We start from the raw sequence: 7,038 nt of genomic DNA, 5'->3' as shown, positions 1-7,038 counted from the left end.
AGCAGAAAGCCATAATGCCAAGGGATCCAGAGTTTTGACCACAGAAGTGTGCATCACCTACGGATGTCAGCGAGGTTTCTATGAAGCCAAGCACTGATTTCAGCCATTTCTCTGCTCACAGAAGCTATCCACTCCACAATTACTCCACTGAGGGATTAAAAAAAGATTCAAATAACCCACTGACAATTTTTTTTTAAACACAGATTCCAAAAGCACTGCCAAGAAGGAGAGTAGCTGTTTTTACTGAATAAACTCTTACAAGATTTCTTTTTTTTTTTTAATAGGAGCTTAAAATATATGAGCTGTTGTCATGCTTGCATTATGTAGCCTACATACGTCCAAACCGAATATAAAGAGCTGTGCTCTGTCACAGAAGGGCTATTTACAGATTCAATGTGTGACACTTTTCCAGCCAACCATCTGAAAAATAAATATGTACAGTGTGCTTATTCCTTCCTTGGAAAAATCCATGACTTACACTTCCATTTCCAAGCATTAAACACTAAATTCCTGTTCACTGACTGGTAACATAAAAGTGGTAATTTGGAAATTCCACTACAGAATTCTGATTAACAACTAGACTCATTTAGAAAACTTCTATTATGGCAAGCATATTCCAAAATTTAAAGTCTTTCTTTCAACGTTTCCACTCCTGCAAGGAATTTACTCAAATGGATTACAATTTTGCCCTCATTCAAGTATGCTGGAAGGAAATAAATTTTTCATGCACTGTATTTACTGGCAACTATTTTTCTGTTCATATTAAAACCATCATTCCACCTTGAAAAGTGACTTCTAAGTGCTAAAAACTACCATCTGAAAGTTTGCAAAATTGCAGTGATTAACTACAATAGTGGACTTATGGAAAAAAAATTATCTTAGGATTTTGTATGCTGACAGAATTTTAGAAGAGATAAGCAACTGCTGTTTAATTTTGTTTCATTAAGAAATATTTTTAATATGAGGCAAAACCAGAACAAGTAAATAAGAAGTGCATAGCATTCTGCTAGTCCATATGGACTGATTACACAAAAGGAGGCTATTCAAATACACCAACACCTGTGCAAACCAGCAGCTTAAACTGATCGTAAATAAACCTGCTGAGGAGAGAATGGAGCCTTCTCCAGAAAAATCTCCAAGAAACCTCTCTACTTTGTTCAAAAGGTGACATTTTGGAGCAAAGGTCTAAACCTGAACTGAGCAACCATGACACTCAGTTATCACCAGTTCATGTACTGCCACCTGAAAGCCTGATCAGCACTAGAATTCCTTCCTGCTCATCTATACCTCAAAGCCATCCTGCACTTGGGAACTACAAACCATGCAGTCCAGAGTAGCTGCTGTCTCTCTGGAAAACACAAGAACAGAACAAAGAGTATTTATGACTGCTGTATACCTAAGAAGTATGTTAGAAAGCCCATAAAGTTTGTTCTCACCTGAAAACCAGAAAACAGTCATTAGCAAATAGAATGTTAAAAGGTTAGGAATGTCTGAGGAGCACTCTACATTCACTCGGAGGATTACTAAGAGCCTATAACCCTATATTCAGGCATCATTCAGGGATAATCTCAGGACATTACTTAATCTTTTAAAGAATAATCTGGAAAAAAAGGCATTGTTTATTGTGTTTTACTTTGAAAGAGCTCCTTTATGCAAGTATAAATCCACAGAAGAATGTCTCAGAAAGCCACAGGGAGAGTTTTCTCAAAGTCATCAAACAGCAGGCAAAACCAGACTCTTGAGCCTCTTAGCACGTTTCAACCAAGTCCAATACCAGGATAAAGCATTGAAGGACAGCATTTGTGATATAACTGCGTGAAAATATCAGGGACTGGGCAGAGTAGGAGGACCAAGGAAGCACATGCAGAACTCAGTTGTCAGCTATCTTGCTTGGCAGAAGCCAGCCAGGCAGCTCATGTGAGCCTCTGAACAAGCGAGAACAAGTATCGGCATATGGCGCAGGATGTAAAGCAGGGAGAATTCAGAACTTTGTAGAAGGTGATGGCCAAGGACGTAAAGGCAAAGACACACATTTGCTCTACAATCTCTGAAAGACGCTTAGTGTACAAAGGAATTTGCAAGCTGTTGGGGCTCTCTGAATCCACACATTATAATAAAATTTTAAAAATACAAATCACTGAAATTACCTTAGGGAAAAAAAAAAAGAAGTCTTGGTTTTCCAGGAGTTTCTAGAGCTCAAAACAAAAGTTAAGAATGAGCAAGGGCTAAGGATCACTTAGAAGGAACACCTCCTAACTTGCATGTAAAGGCTGAAGTGTGCACTGAGCAAGCATTTTTTTGAAGAGTATTATTTGGCACAGTATGCATGCTTTTGGTTTTAAGAATGAGAGTGCAAAGGCCAGAAATGACAGAAAGAACTATGATTGGCTACATGGGCCATGGTAAAGTGAACAAAAATTGCAGGGAAAAAAAGAACCCAAATGGAAGGAGAAGTGCAGTGATAGGTTCAGGCTTGGTTCTGCATACAGAGCAGGGGAGGACAGTGTTCAGCTCAGTGGTATCTTGCATGGCTAAGAGTTAACTTCTAAAAGCCCTTTCTTGTCATTAAATTTCTTCAGGTGTCTTTAACTGAAAATGAGGCACCCATCCACTTTCCAAAGAAATTCAAAGTTAAAGTTACCTAAGCACCATTCCTTCACATTGCCCTCCTTCAAAAATAGCCCAGTAAGTTAGCAAGACACAGTTCAGTACAGCGGAACAGGAAAAGTGAATGCAGCAGCTTTCACTTACTGAATAACAAAATATTCAACCTATTCCACTAGATCTAGCTGGTCTAGTCAAGACTATATCCATGCACTTGCCCACAGAAAAACCCCACACCCAAAAAACAGCCCACAAAACACAAACCAACTTCCTTTGCAGCCCTCTAAAAGAACTTGGATGCTATCATCTTTGGCACAACCAGCTCTCACCAAGCAGCAAAAAGTGAGACTTGTCAGACATTCAATACTCACAGCTTCATATCTGTGAAAGGATGTCAGGAAGTCCAAGTGACTCTCTTCCAAACACCAAGAGCTCCCCTAGGCTTTTGTGACACCGGCTGTTGATCCAAAACTATTGCAGGATTTGCTCCAGGAGACTGAAAGCTGTGCTCCCTCACCCCACATGCTTTTTTCTGGCATTTATGATACACCCTTTTAGTCTTGTAATGCCATAATCATCAATGCTGTTCAGATCACACTTGTCAGTGCAAAAAGTTTACAGATTTCGGTGCATTTGCATGGGTGAAACACACAACGGACTGTAGAACCTGGCTGATAATTACACCGATCACATTACATATATATTCACTACCATCCAGTAAAGTAGTATGTGACCCATTTATCGTATATGAGGATACCAATTTCTCTCAGTTCTCTGAACAGCCATAATCAATACTGCAGTGTACATACATTATCAAACACGTAACTTGGAGTACCAAGAAGCCTTCATTTCCATAGTTAAGTTGTCTCAATTGTGCAGTCTTTGACTTTGCTTAGCTGTTACACTGAAAGTAAAAGCCTGACAATCAAATGAGAAAAGACAAGTAACAGCTTCAGAAGAGAGTAAAAATGCCCACTCCCCTCCTTCTTAAATTATGCCAGCAGGAAAACACAGGTAGAAGAGGCAAGTCAGGGAAGAAAGAAAAAAATCCCTGAGTATCCTATAAATTTGAAGATTTTCCCCAAAATACCCATACCATTTGTCTGATATTAAATTTCATTTCAAAATAAGCATTTTTAGAAAGCTACAAGAAAGGCAAAGATCAGCAATTGTAGCCACTTGCTATCCTAACTATAGCTTTTCTTATTAATGCCACATGATTCGTATAAAATCATGGAAAGCTGCACTATTTCCTGATAGCAGAAGGCAAAGGGTGGTCACTCAAATATTTGACTAATTCATTCCACTGGTTTTTCCATAAGTGATTCACAGCTGTACTCAACTTTCCTGGAAAACATTTCACAAAGTCTGCACAGTACGTAAAGTTGTATATTCTCCTTGTCTAGTTTCTAATCGTGAATCTTTGAGACTCTCTCTATAAAAGAAAACCGCATGCTTTAGTGACTCCATTCTATCAATAGGACTTTTAACTCAAGCCCTCCTATATTCAGATTAACTGCCTTCACAGCAAACATGGACACGCTTTTTTTCCCTGAACAAGTTACTCCAGGCTTACACACACTTCTGTTTCGACATGGAACTAGACTTCGTATGTCCTTTAACAGTCTGCTTTATCCTCTCTTGCCTGTCCTGATCCTGACATCACTATTTTATGCCTTGATTCTGTTCCCAGTTAAAGTTAATACCATAACATTGCCAATTTCCTAAATGAAAGGAGGATCAAGTCCTTATCTGTAAGCTCTTCTTACAAGAGATTTATCGCTGTTTAGATGCTGCTGCCAAAATGACACAACAAAAACCCCAAAACTATCAATAAATACAAAGTTACCTGTTTAATAAAACAGAAGGTAAGACTATGAGGACAGCTTACAACAATTTGACTTTATGGCAACCTCAGAAGACAGAGGCTTTAGGCTCCAGTGAAAATACAGACAGCTGCTGCAAAAAGAAGCCTTGAAGAAAAGAGCTATCTAATGCCCTTCCCATTAACCCAGAAAGGGCTGCTGTGTTTACATAGCAGGACACATCCTCTGTCACTGCATATCTGGGAAGAGAAAACAGTCAAGTATACACATTTGAAACCCAAATCTATAGATATGCTCATAAACAGAATTGGAGTTTGCCCAAACAATTATTCTTCCTTCTTCATGGAAGGGTGGTAATTATAAACACTGGCCTGATTCAAGGTTTAGGTGAAAATGATGTTCCACGTGGCAAGAAATTTATTCAGCCTCTTCAGAGGAACATCTCTGAGGAAGTCTTCTCTGCCAAGCTCTCTGAGACAGAAGTCTTGAGAAACTGGGAAAAAATAGGTTAGGGACATGGTGGGAGTCTGCATAATTTGATTTTTTTTTTTTTTTAAATCTGAAAAGAAATCTAAATGCCTATTTTTTCCCCAAAAAACATTAAGCGTATGTTTGGGTTTTTTTCATATTTTTCACTCCATTTCCTATATATTCCCATTTACTGAACTCCAACCTTAGATGCCTTAGGAAACAGGATTTCTTTTTGGTAAGGAAATTTAGAAAGAGCCTCTCTGAATACCTGCATCTTTTAATGAAAGTTTGTTCTTTTATTGAAAGTCACAATGCTACAAAGAGTTTGTTTACATAGAGGGACGGTGACATAATTACAAGTTCCCAGAAACTACTTGCCCGACTGGTTTCTAAAATCCCTTGCGGTGTCAGTTCAACCAGAGAGGCTGACTTCAGTACTTGATCAAAGTTCTGGTTACCCTCTGTCTGATCAAGCCCGAGTTAGGAGGGTACCACTTAAACAAATGAGTCTTCAAAGTGGTTCCCAGGACCCTCATCTCCTCCCATTTTCATTAATAAATTTAAGGGAACTTAGTTTTGTTTAGTATGCAGATAAACTCTGGATATAGTGAAACTACATGTAACATCATTTCACATTATTTACATCTGGGTTGCTGCCTCTGTGCAATTCAAAGGGTAACAGGTTGCTTTCTCTTAGACATTCTTTCCTGTTTAAAAGGGCAATCAATTACCCAATTCCACCCTTCCCAGACCATCTGACAAAGCACTGCTCACATTTCTCCCGGCTTAAATAGGACTTACAAATTTCATCTTGATGAGAGCTTCACAGTCCTTCCTTCAGGCAAGTTCTGCTGGACTTCTATTAAGCCCCCATTTGAAATTACTTAAAAGTGCTTACACCCTCTTAATTTTTACCAATTTTAGACATACAGGTTATCACACATGTAAGTAAAACATTGCTAACAAAATAGGTTTTCAGTGTTCCTGTTCCACAGTGAAGGTTATTTCAGTGCGGTATGAAACATGGATGTAATTTCTCAGGTTTCCCTAGTGCTTTCAAATACCTTGTTTGTTTACCTGTTCTGGTAGTCCCGCAAACCCTGCTGTGGAAAATACAACCATGAAGCCTTTTCTCCAGCCAAGGAAGAAAGGCAGACAGTTCCCTTCAGGGCGCTGCCCTGAGCTATTCTTAGTCTGTTTGCTATTAATGCCACTCTCCAAGGTATTTCTGAGGAACTTCATTAAGTTGCTGCAACAATAACGTCCTAGTCAAAGGAAAGACTACTATTGTATACTTAGCCTTTAAGTAAATACAGAAATAAAAACCTCTTTCCCATGTGAGCAGTTAAGGCTTATCATTTTTTTCCAGACGAATTGGGGTTTTGACTGAACTACTTCTGTAAAAAGCTTGGAGATAAAGTGTTTTATTTCACAAGTTTGACTATGAGAAAAACACACTAACGTGCTCAGGTGTTCATCATGCAAACCGTTTGTGCATGATTAACAGATACTCTTTTGGGAGTCGGAGTTCATAAACACTATTTTTAACTACCACAGGCTGGTCGCTTCTTAAAGTCACTTGATTCTGAGAGCCTCTAAGGAAAGCACCACCTTGGTTACTTCTAAAGCCAACTCAAAATTTTAGCTGACATTTCAAACCTGCCAAGCAGTGCAAAAAAGAGCTTACAACAAGCATTTCCAGTTCTACGTTATGCAACCTAAATGTTACAACAAGTTTTTTTCAGATTTAAATGGTAAAGAATTACACAGTCTTCAAATAAGACAATGTACAATGCAAAGCACTAACCAAAAGAGTCAGGAAAAAAGTGATATTTAAAACAAGTGAGGAGGAGGGAGGTGGGAAAGGAGGGGAAGAGAGATTAAACAGTAATGTGCAAATACATGAAAAGATTAAGTGTGTTGGAAAAAAGAAGTGTGGAGAGGAAAAGAAGAAGTCTGACCAGCAGTTCCCTTAAGAAACCATAAATTTACAAGAGAAGCTACATTGTCAACTACCAGAGTCAACTGCCTGTTTTGAGGCTCAGAGAGAGATAAAGCAGCTTGCAATAATAAAACTTTCCAGTGTATGTTCTTCCTTATAGGGGAGAGGAAAAAAACCAACCCACCCCACACTTAA

Source organism: Eurypyga helias, unplaced genomic scaffold, assembly GCF_000690775.1.
Source record: "Eurypyga helias isolate BGI_N326 unplaced genomic scaffold, ASM69077v1 scaffold8522, whole genome shotgun sequence".
In the NCBI taxonomy this organism is placed as follows: Eukaryota; Metazoa; Chordata; class Aves; order Eurypygiformes; family Eurypygidae; genus Eurypyga; species Eurypyga helias.
The sequence above is the reverse complement of the archived record's forward strand: the minus strand, read 5'-3'. Positions refer to the sequence as shown.